This window comes from Eschscholzia californica, unplaced genomic scaffold, assembly GCF_041429995.1.
Source record: "Eschscholzia californica isolate CP2 unplaced genomic scaffold, dmEscCali1.0.p SCAF_1, whole genome shotgun sequence".
Taxonomy (NCBI): domain Eukaryota; kingdom Viridiplantae; phylum Streptophyta; class Magnoliopsida; order Ranunculales; family Papaveraceae; genus Eschscholzia; species Eschscholzia californica.
In genome coordinates, this window is record NW_028238198.1 from 29,179,762 (window position 1) to 29,193,080 (window position 13,319).

Genomic DNA, 13,319 nt, shown 5'->3' on the forward strand with positions numbered 1-13,319 from the left:
CTCCATGTTACACATTGACTATCATCTTTCATATCGCAATCCTCATCACTCGTGGTACTATGTATCAGTGGCCATATAAACTACGCCTTTATCAAAGTTTTTAGCAGAATGCCTTTGTCATTTTGAAGAGATCTGACTCACGTTCTAAATTCACTCAGAGTCTTCATTAAGATTCCAACCCTACTATTTAGTAAAAAAATAATGATAATAGCCTAATAGGGATTAGGGACCTGCATCTTTCGTATATCAATGTATCAACCAGACTTCTTGAACCGACGAGTTGAGCTATTATTTTTGTTCCAAACTTGTTAGAAGTTCAAAGAGAGCGCGGTTTGTTATTTTCTCTTAGACTGGGTGGTTTGCCTTCGCACCTCTATTTTATGATTTGTTATGGGTTTTGTGGACGCAAAGACGTAATGGCGTATAGTATAATAATATAATTATAACAACGTTACAAAAGCATATAGTAATGTAATTCTGGGAAGCCTTGTCTCTATCCTTAAGCCGGTTCCTTATCTACAATGATCACCATTTTCGAAGTAACATGAGAAGCTACAAGTATTTTTAAATTCTTTCTCAAAATGCTTATTGTAGTTGAAATGGAATAGGCCAGAAATGGGAGGGTGATTCTAGCATTGGGGTATGTTAAAGTCATGAAACAAAATTTGCCTCGAGGTCAACTTATTATACTCCATCTCTAGTCACTTTCATGATTTCAGGACTATGGAGAATATAGAATATTCAGAGAAGCATCATATTTTTCGACCCATTACATTACACACCTCTTGGGCTAGCTAGATAGGTTGATAACACATATCGCCACCGATATTCTTACAAATCCTCATTCAAGAAGTTTCATTGGTTTTCTGCACTCAAGTTGCCCGAGTGACTTATATAAACATTGAAACAAACTGATTTATCAAGTGTGATATCCATAGTTTTCAACAAAAAAAAAGTGTGATATCCATATTGTGCTTCTATTAGCCTCTCTTTGCTATTAACCCCACCCCTCTTTAGACACTCCCCGTGGGTTTTGGACCAATCAGTCCATGGGCACTCGGACTAGGCCCAGTTCTTGTTGTTCAAACTAACACTCCCTGTGGGCCTTTGACCTATCTGTCTAAGGGCACTCGTACTACGCCTAGACCGTGTTATTCAAACCCAGCACTGAATAGGCCCAGCCGCCCGGTCCGAGCGCCTTCTGATTACCCCCATGGAGTGCTAAGAACAAGGAGTTGGGATTATTCACACACTGATAAAAGCAATCCACAAATCAAACAAAAGATATTGGGATTGCAATTAATTCGGAAACTAGGGTTTTTATCATCTCTGGTAAAACTTTTGAATCTTATGAACACAAATAGTACTAATTTATTAACATCATTGAAGGAAAAAAATTGAAAACTAAAAAAGTTGTCATCTTTTTGCTTGAAGAAGGTGTTCTTAGCTAGCAAGTAACTAAACCTTTTAACTTCTTTTCATAACAAAAGACCCATTTCCCTAAAACCTAAATTTCTTTATGCATATATATTACAAAATTAAAATATCAAATTTTTTCTGTAATTTTTCTTCTTTCAAATCTAAATCTCTTCTTCTTCTTCTGATCTTTTTCCTGTTTCATTCAGTTTTTCCAACTCCAATTCTCTTAACCCCAACATTTCTTATACTACCATTATCACCTTGAAAGCACAATTCATTCTGATCAATTCCTGACATATAATTCCTAACTTCTGTTTTGATCATCTCTTTCATCACAGATAAGAATTCATCACTGAATGGTGCTATTGGGGGTTGGGATGAAGGTAATGAAAATGTTTGTTGTGGAGGAAGAACAGATTGAGGGTTTTGAATATTATTATGGGTATGGATAGAATTTGAAGAACTTGAAAGGGTATTTGAAGAATTTCTACCAGGAAGAGATAAACTCAATGAAGTAGGTGGATCATTATTAACAGATAAAGCCTCCAATTGTAGTGTTGGAACTAAAGGTAAAACCCTACCTGATCTAGCTACAGGTCTATAAACCCTAGATGATGATAAAATTGGAAGACTTGAATCACTAGTATCAGATCCAGATGGACTTCCAGGACTAAAATGATGATAATGATGATGAAATCCTGAAACATTCATTGAGATCTCTGCATCTAAACTCTTAGATCTTTTCAATCTCTGATGATCTTCTTCTTCTTGTTCTCCTTCTTGTTCTGGTTTTTGATGACGATGATCGTTTCCACCATCACTAAATCCATCTCCTTCTTTCATCAAAGAAGAAGAACACTTCCTTTTTAATGTTGAATTCCAGTGATTTTTAATGGCGTTATCAGTTCTACCAGTTAAAAGTCTAGCAATAGAAGCCCATTTATTACCAACACTTGCATGAGCTTTGATGATCAATTCATCTTCTTCAGGTGAGAAAGGTCGGTGTTCAACCTGAGGTGATAACTGATTACACCACCGGAGACGGCAAGATTTACCAGATCTTCCCGGAATTGATTTACAAATCAATGACCAGTTTCTTGGTCCATGTTTCTCTACTAGTTTCGTTAATGATTCATCTTCTTCTGGACTCCATGGTCCTTTAATTCGATCCATTTTCTAGAGAGAGAAAGTTTTGATGGCGGAGAAGAAGCTCTCTCGCCTTTTACAGGAGAAGAAACAAGGAAGGGAAAGAGTTGGGGTTTTTAAAGGACATGAGTTATTATGAGTGACCGGTTAAACCGGTGATGATTACCTGTTATGGTAAGTTATCAGCACCGCTTTTTTCAGGGAAGTAGTTGCGTCTGTTTACAGCTGTCAGTTAACACGCGTACGTTTCATATTTTGTTGTTTGAATCTGACGGTTGATAAGTAACAGTAACGGTGATTATGAGCCGTTAGATTTAGAGTGAGAAAGTAGAGAGAGAAAGTGGAATTATTAAAGAGAGAGAGAAAGAGTTAGTTTGACTGAAAGACAGGCTGGAGAGCATTTTCAGTTGGAGTTTTTTAAAAATTTGAAAGGGGAAGAAGAAGAAGAAACGGCCGCACGGAAGTGATGACGTGGATAATGAAGACAAAATAAATATCACCGAATAAGGGGGATTGATGGTTACTGCTATCCTATCAATCCAGCCTGTAAACCTGCCAATTTGAACGGCACCTCAACGGTCCTTCTCCTTCTTTAACCGACACTGACCGGTTACCATTCCCCACTTCGAACTGCCAAAACTGACTTTTCTTCTTGCTGAAACAAGGCCACAAGGGACTCCCAATTTCTCTCCACAAATCTTTATATCCACAAATTTGAAGATTTGATCCACTTAGGGTATCTCCAATGCAAAATCAACATAAATTCGAATTAACCACGCAATGCTCCATACGAGTGCCGGTCGGAACGCGATGGGATGACGTGTCGGCCCATGATCTAGAGAGAAATTTTTCACTTTCTCTCTACAGATAAGGGCTCGACACGTCAGCCCGTCGGGATTCATTCGAGACTTCTACCGGACATCGTGTCATTTTCCAGTTCAAATTGCCTCATCTATCAAGTTTCAATTAAGATTCTCTTTATTTGGATGGTCTTCAATTTAGAAGACATATTGAATGCAACATTCTAAAGTAAAAAAAATTATTTTAGAGTTATTTCTTCAATTGATAATTTTGTTTTTTTTACAATGAGTAGACAATTAAAATCCAGAAATCAAATTTCATTTACAGACATCAAACATAGTTTTAATGAACGCTTAGATGTTTTAATAAAACAAAATTAGTGAAAACATTGGGTTACATTACGTCTCAAATTAGTAGATTTTATATAAACTAGATTTTATATAAACTTTCCTTACTAACAATGGACCCAGAGATTTCATCAAAAAAAAAAAAATGAACCCCGATATCATGGTCTTACGGGCAAAAGTCTCTCTTCCGTAGCTACCTGAGGGTCATATCACCCCCTCTTTCCTGTTTCTTTGTTCTATTTCTACTACCTTCCAACTTTCTTGGTACCAATATTCTAGTATTTTATATTTAAGGATCGAATGGGAAAATTATTGTTAGCCTAAGGACGAAAGCAGGATTAATTAGAAAAATAATTTTCATCAAAACTGCTTTTTGGGTAAGGGAAAATTCTGTTGAAACGTCGTAATACCTAGTACCGAAAAACCGTTGGGATTGTTGGGTGGTGATATTATTAGTTTTTGAAAATTTTCAGAAGGTTTGACTGAGAAGATAAACATCAGATGAAACCATCAAAAATCATAATAGTGTTATTTGGCCGGTGAGATTTATAACTTCCAACTAACTTTTTATTAGTTTCAACATAAAAGAAAAACTATGTGTCGATAGATGAGATACAATAGTATCTACACCGGAAGAACCTTAAAATTATTAAACGTATTTCTATTCGGTTTAATTTACATTCAATAGTTTGACATGTAGAAGATTTCAATATTACCCACTCTTAGCCGCACTATTATGGTTTGTTTTTTTGTTGGAGTGAAAAATATTAGTAGAGGAGTATTTGATTAGACGAATGTACAATAAGCAGGGGCGGACCCACGTTGGGGCCCGTAGAGTCATGTGCCCCCACGGACTCGAGTTAAGCATCTGTATTAGTCTAAAATTTTGGGGACTTTATTCTTAAAATTAAACTAATTGTAAAATTCAAGCATAAACCAATATTTGGCTCGATGGTGTTAGGCATGGTTGTTCACATGTGCGGCATGGGTTCGAGTCCCACCACCTTACCATTGTTTGTATTTTTGACTAATTTGTTTTGTGAAGTTTGAAGGCACTTCTATTTAGTGTTAAAAGCGCCTCCTTCTTTCACAAATTTCCTGTCAAGGGGAGGCACTATTAACACTTACAAAGGGTTTCCAAAATTCCTCGTTTGTTGTTACCCTTCTTTTTTTGTCGCTATCTACGTGACACCTCAAATTTTCTTCTCAATGTTTGTTTTCCGATCAGAATTTCATTAACTCATATTCTTTTGTAAATTCGAATTTGACATTTTTTTCTGCTAAAATTGATCAAACCTCCTGTAGAGTTATTTGCATCCCACATATCGCTTATGCCTTCTTCATTCCTCATTTTTATGTATATTGTTTAACAATATTCTTTTAAAGTCATTTTTAGCTCTCTTCCGCTCCTTTAACTTCTTTACAGAATATAGATTATAAAGTTTTTTTTTGCAAAATAAAGATCATCTTAATTTTTTTTTACATATAATTTGTACTTATTAGTTCAGAGTGTTGCTTAATATATAGAGGTCATCAGTTTGAATGACACATAATATCTTTTTAGCAATCCTCATTTATAACTAACTTTGGTAGAAGTTCGTGATGAAGTTCCGCGATTCGTCATTGATGATGATATTCTCTTTTGCAATTTAATGTAATTGTGCCCCCACAAAGTAAATTTTCTGGGTCCGCCACTGATAATAAGTACACTGCATCATTTTATTATACGAATTGGAAGACATTTGGTGCACGTTTAAAATGCATTTTATTTATTACAACTTCATGACTTTGTAACTTTGGAATATTTTGACACAAATACAAATTATTGCACATACTAATCTACAAAAAACTTACTGTATCACTTTTTCAAACAACTAAAAAGTTGGCTTTTGGTATAGGAGAGTACTATTTAGTAAAGGCAGTGCGTTAGAAAAGTCAATTTATGTATTTATTCTTCCTTTACCAAATTAATTTAAGGAGGGCGTTATAAGGATCATTTAATAAATAGTGCTAAAATAAAAGGACTTAGATAAAAATTAATAATAAATCTAATATTTTATTCACTTGTAGTTTCTCTTCCATAAACAACCAAAACCCTAATATCGTCACTACTATCAACATCACCATTAGCATTAAAAAACTTGCAGAGTTTACCATCACTATAGTCTTAGTTTCGAGCTTTTAATGATGCCTCAAGAACTCATGGATGAGGAACCAAAATTTCAAATCCTTCCAACAAGAGTTATAACTAAAATTATGACTAAAAATCAATCAGTTATATATGAAGATGAGCAACTGTAGCCAAAAGAAATAGACAAAATGAAATTATGATCTTGGAATCGAAAATTATAGAGATTTGCAAAGGTTCCAACTAAAATTATAACCAAAACAAATCAATCACTTCATAAGATAATGAATAACTCTTACCTTTCCTTGTTTGTATTGGCCATTGCAATATTGATCAGTTTTAAAACCCTAAAAATTTATAGAGAACTCAAGCAATAACAAGAATTAGGGTTTGGATTTCCATCTTCATTTCAAGTTTTTTCTCGTTTTATAGGGTTTATCTCTCTTCCCTCTTTGATTGAAGGTTTTTGGTCAAACAGGAATACAAGATTCTCTCTCTCTCTGATTAAGAGTTTTGGTTGAACAGTCTTCTCTCTCTTATTTCTCTTTTGGTCGAAAACTAGATTAAGAGGGAGGGACCAAACATTAAAATTAGGATATTTTAGAAAAAGTGGTTATCTCTCCCTATTCTAAAAAGAGTGTTCTCCCTATCTCATGCACTGTCTTTGCTAAAAACTGCTCTTCCTATCAAGAGTTATATGTAATTGTATTTTGTGTTTGAAGTATTATTTACTATAATTTTTGTTCATCTTTTTATTCTTCATCATCTTCGTGGTAAACTTTCTCTCTGTAGATTTGTTGCAAAACTAGAAAAGAAGAGTAAATAATTGAAGATGTATAAAAGAAAAATTACGATTCAAATTCGATCTCTATGAAACAACAATGAACATGAAGAAATTTCCATGGAAAACCAAAAAAATTTAGAACGTCTCTATATTGACACTTAGGAAAGAGAATCTTCATTTGACACTTGACAACTAAACTTTAGAGTTTTTGTTAGAGTGTCTCATTGGAGATGCTCTTAGAGCATCTCTAATGTGACACTCTGACAAACACTATAAAAGTCCAAGTTGTCAAGTGTTAATAGAGATTTTCTTTCCTAAATGTCAATAAAGAGACACTCTAATTTTTGTTAGTCTCTAATGGAGGTCTCTAAAATACTTACACACAATACACATGCCACTATTTAATTCAATAGGGAAAAAGTAGTTAAAAAAAGAGTTTTTACTGGTTTAAAGTTTAAAGAGACACTTCAATTTTAGAGTGTCTCTCTTGAGACTCTATAATAAATGCATCCACCTCGTAATAGTGTCTAACAAAGTATTCCATTGGAGAAGTGTTTTCGACAAAAAATCTAAAAAGTCACATGTGGCACTCTAAAGTGTTAGAGTTTGAGTGTCCCATTGGATATGCTCTTAGGGGGCATATTAATTTTTAGGTCCTAAAATTGGATTTGTTGTTTTTATGCCTCATAATCTTCATCTTCTCATATCTCTCGCTCTCTTTCTCATGCTTTTCTATCTCCTTCTCTGAGAGAAACAGTCGTTTTAGAAACGTATAGAGAGTGGAATTATGAGGGAACTAAAGAAACCCGTCCAAGTTATAACAACATGGATGAGAAGGCAACCACCAAAGGCGAAGGCTTTCCTCACCGTCTCCGTCTCCTGCATTACAACTCTTGTTTTCCTCTAATTCATCGTCAACGATCGCGATAATTTCTTTGTTGCAGCCGAAGATGTTCATGGTCTTGGTGTATCTGTATTCTGTTGTTATTTATAAAGTCGTGAAAGATAAAACTATTGTGCTGGAAATTTCTTTTGGTTTCCTTTCATTCATCCTTTTCATTGTTTTGTTTGTTTGAGTTTCATTTTTCTAATTTGATATTTGGGGATTCTTTTTCTAGTATGAAAAAATGGATCTTTTTTTCCTCTTCTGATCCTTTTAATCGAATTTCTAATCTTTGTTTTTCCAACTTCTCTTTGATGTTTTGAAATGCAAATCTGAATTTTCTTCCTAAGTCTAACATGAGAAGTTTTTCTTGATTTGAGTTTTGGCGAAAAGTGACATTTTTCTTTGTGGATCGATGTTGTTTGTTTATTAAGGTTTCACCTCTTCAAGGCATGGTTGTCGATGGTCGGAATGGTTGTCGAAAATGGTGGTGGTTGTCAAAAATTGTGAGTTGTGAAGGTAATGAGAAGATGAAGGTTAGGAGGTGAAGTTCAATCAAGTAAATTTTTTAGATGCAAAAATAAGTATGTCCCGTCAATTAACCTCAATTAAGTAAGTTTTTATGTCCCTCAAATTTTTCTTTTTAGATTCAAGTGAGAAGACAAAGGATGCATGAAACGCGACAATAAAAGTAGGTGAGTGAAGAAACAAAAGAGAGTGGGTGGAAAGAGAAATGAAAGATTGGGGGGGGGGGGGGGGGGGGGGGGGGGGGGGTTGGCGCTTGGGGGTGTGGGGGGATATGGTTGGTACTTTGTGAAACCGAGGAGATGGAAGGGAGCATGGCAAACCGTTTGGTAGGGTCAGTTGCTAATAGTGCTTCCTTCTTCATACATGCACCCCACACCTATGGTATTCACCTGCCCTTTCTTCTTTCCTTCCTCTCTCTAGTCACGTGCATACATCACTCTTGCACGTTTTGTTATTTTTTTTTTTTTTTTGAACTATTGCACGTTTTGTTATCTTATTACGATTTTGTTTTCATTTGTTTCTCGCTATAGTAACATGCGTGGCTCCTGCACGAGTATGATTATGATAATCTGAATTATACATATGATACCACGAAGGGAATGCCAATGGCAGAAAAATTCTTGTATGCAGTGGCGGATCATGAATCTTTGTGTGTTCGAAGCACATTTTAGTAGTAGTAAATAAAAGGATTATTTAAAAATTAACCCCCAACTAATTAACGATACGAGGATTATATTTTTAAAATGAAAATATGTATGGTGTCGACCCTCATTCACGATTTTTTTCGTTAAATAATAGCTAAGTGGTTCATGTGTCCACCACATTCGTGACTTATGACAAAAATAGTCTTCATAAAATATTTAGGCCATTTGGACATTGACTCCCAAACTATTTACTATTTACTGATATTAGGACTACACCCTTAAAACAATCAATATGTTTAGGATCGACCCTCATTCTTGATTTTTGCGTCAAATACCAATAAAATACTTCGCTTATACTTTCGTGTTCTACTTATTCTTTATAGGTTTTCAGATATCGATTTTATGGTGGAAAATTCATCCTAAGCTAACATCATAGGAATCTAAGATCTCGCATAGTCTAGAGAGATTGATTGGTCCATGAACTCGAAATTAGTCTGAAACCCGATCAAAATAATCCAAAAATATTGAAGAAAATATGATAACGATAAAAAATATAAAAAAACTTACCCCAGTATCTGACCGTCCCATAACTCTTGTTGATTATAAAGATTAGAGAAGCTCTCAGATATACAATCGTTAGACACAACGTCTAGTTCTTATTTTGTTTTAGACTTCTTAATGTAAAAAATTCATGCATGTGGTTGGCATGCAACCCACTTTATTGATGTTTGACAAAAACATCAAAAATGGGAGCCCCAAAACATATTTTTATTTTGGGGGTGTAATCCTAAAATTGGTAAATAACTGAGGGTCATTATCTAAATAGTCATAAATATTCCATGAAGGATATGTTTGCCACAAGTCACGCCTGTAGTTGGGACAGAAACCACTTAACTAGTATTTAACTAAAAAAACGAGAATGGGGATCAACGATGTAGTAATTTTCATTTTTCGAGCGTAATCCTAATATCACTAAATAGTTGGGAGATCAATGCCTAAATAACCCTAAGTAAAGATTTAAATGACACTGAAAAATATTCATAACGCACATAGGCGCGCGCACACACACACACACACACATATATATATATATATATATATATATATATATATATATATAGTCGATCACACCGCATTTTCGTTTTCTAGCACAAAATAGGATTAGAAAATTTTCATTTTTTAACAATTTAGTATATTTTTTCAAATTATCTCTAATATGAATATTAAAAGTATCAATAATATGAAATAAAAGTAAAATCATTGAGAGTTATCTTCTTTTCGGCCCCTTATATTTCCTGAATTCAAATTTGGTCTCCTTTTAAAAACTCTGTCAGTTAATTTTAATGTAGATGCCATAACTACTCTTCCTATAAATATATTTTCAAAATAAAATTAATTAGAAAATATCTCTCTCCACCTCACCTCTTCTTGTCCGGCGACTTTCAAACATAAAAGGAAAAGAAGTTCTCTCCTTTCTCTCTCTAAGCACTCCGATGAAGAGCTTTTCCTTCGTCGGAGGTCTGGTTTAACAGAGAATCAGACCTTCGAGGTCACAAAGTAATCTTCATTAAAATTATGCCATTTTCATTAAAGTTAACTGATGGATTTTAGAAAAGGAGGTCAAATTTAAATTAATGAAAAATAGAGGGTAAAAAAAAACTGGTCAGAAAGTACGAGCCATAAAAAATCAACTCAAATATTAATTAAAAACTAAACAAACTCAAGTGAAGTGAACACTGAAAGTTATATCAAACATTGCTAGTTGATTAAAGAGGTGTGAGTGTGAGAAAAAAAATCAGTATGCGTTAAACTTCCTTGAAATAAAGTGTAAAGTGGGTTGAAAGAATGTCAACAACTCTAACCTAGTCACAGTGTTTCAACTCATCACGAACAACAACTGGAACGAGAATATTCTTAATGCTAATTTTGATGCATCTACGAAGAACCTCAATACCTCATCAAAGTCATTCTGCTCATCAAATGAAATGGATTCTTACAGATACCGGAAATTTTTCGATTAAATCCATGTATCACCATCTTTGCATTAATAATTACAACCCCCACCCAGAAACTCATAACTGGAATTTTATTTGGAACATTCCTACCATTCCTAGAATTCAAATCTTTATTTGGAATATTTACACTAAGGCGCTCCCAGTCAAAGAAAGAATAGGTAAGTATATTGAAAACAATACGAATTGCCCGAACTGTAACAATATAGAATCGATTGAACATGCTCTTTTGCTTTGTCCTTTAGCCAAAAATGTTTGGTTTTATTTCAATATTATCTCAGAAAACATAACATCTTTAGTTGAATGGATTTTCTCTTGGCAAATACACAACAATGTTATACTTATAATGATATTCATTATGTCACTATCTTATGGAATATCTGGAAAACTAGGTGCGATCACTGCTTTCAACATTCCATTAATTCAGTGAGCACCGTCATCAATATGATAATGGCATTCCCAAAAAATGGTACTAAAAAAAATGAAAAATAGTACAGTTCTGACAGGAAAATGGAGACCACCAACTAATCACTTTCTCAAAATAAACGTAGATGCATCTTTCACCTCTATCGATACTAACATTGGAATGGGTTTGATTGTGCACAATGCTGAATCAAAATTTATAGCAGCTCAAGCAGCTACTGCCAGAGCTAGAAACAGTGAAGAAAGTGAAGCCATAGCATAGCTATCCTTAATGGCCTTTTATGGGTTGAGGAGCACAAATACCAGTCTATAATCATAGAAAGTGACAATATTAACATCATTAAGAATATCCAGAACAAGAAGCATGCAGTCCACTGGGAATCACTGACTCATACTAGAAGAATTCGAGAAATCAAAAACCGTCTTCATGACGTCCAATTCAGGCATACCAAAAGACAGTTGAACTCGCAGGCAGACAAGTTAGCAAAATGGACTCGAAAGGAAAATAGAACCAAGACGTGGAAGAATGTACCTTATCTTTTGTAGACAAATACTGTAATAACGTTATAGTTAATTAATGTTATGAATAGTTTCAAAAAAAAATTTTTTGGAATAAACATAAACTAATTGGTTAAATATAACCCACCACGAGGCAAGTAAATTTTCATAATTCATGCTTAAATTTAAGAGTAAAATGAAAGTTCCTTTTCACAAATTAACAGGAGTTACGACGGTCCAGATGCTTGCCTGTGGAGGCTTTATCATGATCTAATGAAGCTACGTAGACAGCTATCAAGAAGGAGAGTTACTATAACCCACTGTTATAAAAATGCCAATCAGGCCCCTCATGAGTTGACACTTTCAGTTTTAACCCAGAATATGTTAGTAGTAGGATTTGAATAAAATCTAATAACTACTTCTATTGAGCTAAAGAGACTTTCACAACACAAATTACTTTAGTCCCGCATCTCTCAAAGAGAAAAACAAGCTTGTGTTTATAAGGATAAAGTTGGGTGTAAAGCGGTGTGGCCCTTGGGGTTACAATAGTGCTCTCCGGAGGAGAGACCCATCACTTTTTAGAGGCACCCTTACCTTAGGCACACTTAGATTTATACCTTTCACACCCTCGAGGGTCGGGTCACCGACCCGACCCGACCCGGAACCCGGATCCGGACTCGGACTAGGTCTCAGTCTAGGTCTCGATCTCGGTCTAGGTCTCGGTCCTTGTCTACCAGAGAAATGCCCTAATTTTTCTCTGACCTTTTCCTCCCCTACTGGCTAGTGGAAAGACTCCACTGCCTTAAGTTTCTCAGACTTTTTCTTCCACTACTGGCTAGTGGAAAGAGTCCACTTCCTTAATTTTCTCAGACCTCTTCTTCCTCTACTGGCTATTTTTTCTCCACCATTTGATCAAAACAACCCAAGGTCTTATGATCTGGTTTCGTACTCTATAAATAGGGATAAACTCCCAGAAGAAAAACACACAGAAAATATTTCGTCTTCTATCTCTCTCTCTCAGTTCTCTGTTTCGAAATTCTGTCAAGATCAGGAGATCAAAATTGAAGTTTGTTTCTTCAATTTTGATAAGGAATAGTTGAATCCTAGGGGAGTACGTTCACATACTGCAAAGCAATACCTAATTCTACGGTAGCAGGGGCGTTTAAAGTCTTCAGGAAAGCGAGTTAAACTTGTGCCTCTGTTCCACCTTTATTTGACTACGGTTTGTTGCAGGTTCATTCTTTCTGGTTGGTTCGATTAATACTTGATTTCAGCTCTGCAAAAAGATAAGTCACTTATTTAATTTACTGTTTATTGCTCATTGAAATTTTCCTTTTGCAATTCGGTTTTTAATACTATATTATTAACAATCTGAAGACTTTAAGTCATTCCCTTTTCAAAATCGACCAAAACAATTTACTGTTTTACTGAAAATGGAATTTAAGATGAGCAATGAAAAACCAGAGAAATTCGATGGTCAAAATTTCAAAAGATGGCAACAACAAATGTTATTTTTTCTAACCACTTTGAATATAAACTATGTTTTAACCGAACCAGCTACCACTGTTGTGGGGGGAAATGAACCTGGTAGATCTAGAGCAGTAGAGGCCTGGAATAAGGCTGACTATCTATGCAGAAACTATATTCTGAACTGCTTAGATAACATCTTATATGATATTTACTGTCATACTAAGACTGCCAAAGAA

General features: G+C 34.9%; 1 pseudogene across 1 annotated transcript; it reads right to left on the reverse strand.

The window, feature by feature from the left end:
• Positions 1-1,351: 1,351 nt before the first annotated feature.
• LOC147565845 (transcription factor MYB44 pseudogene) lies at positions 1,352-2,652 on the reverse strand (annotated as a pseudogene). Its single transcript, XR_015230296.1, has one exon. The product of XR_015230296.1 is annotated as a transcription factor MYB44 pseudogene (transcript).
• Positions 2,653-13,319: the final 10,667 nt, after the last annotated feature.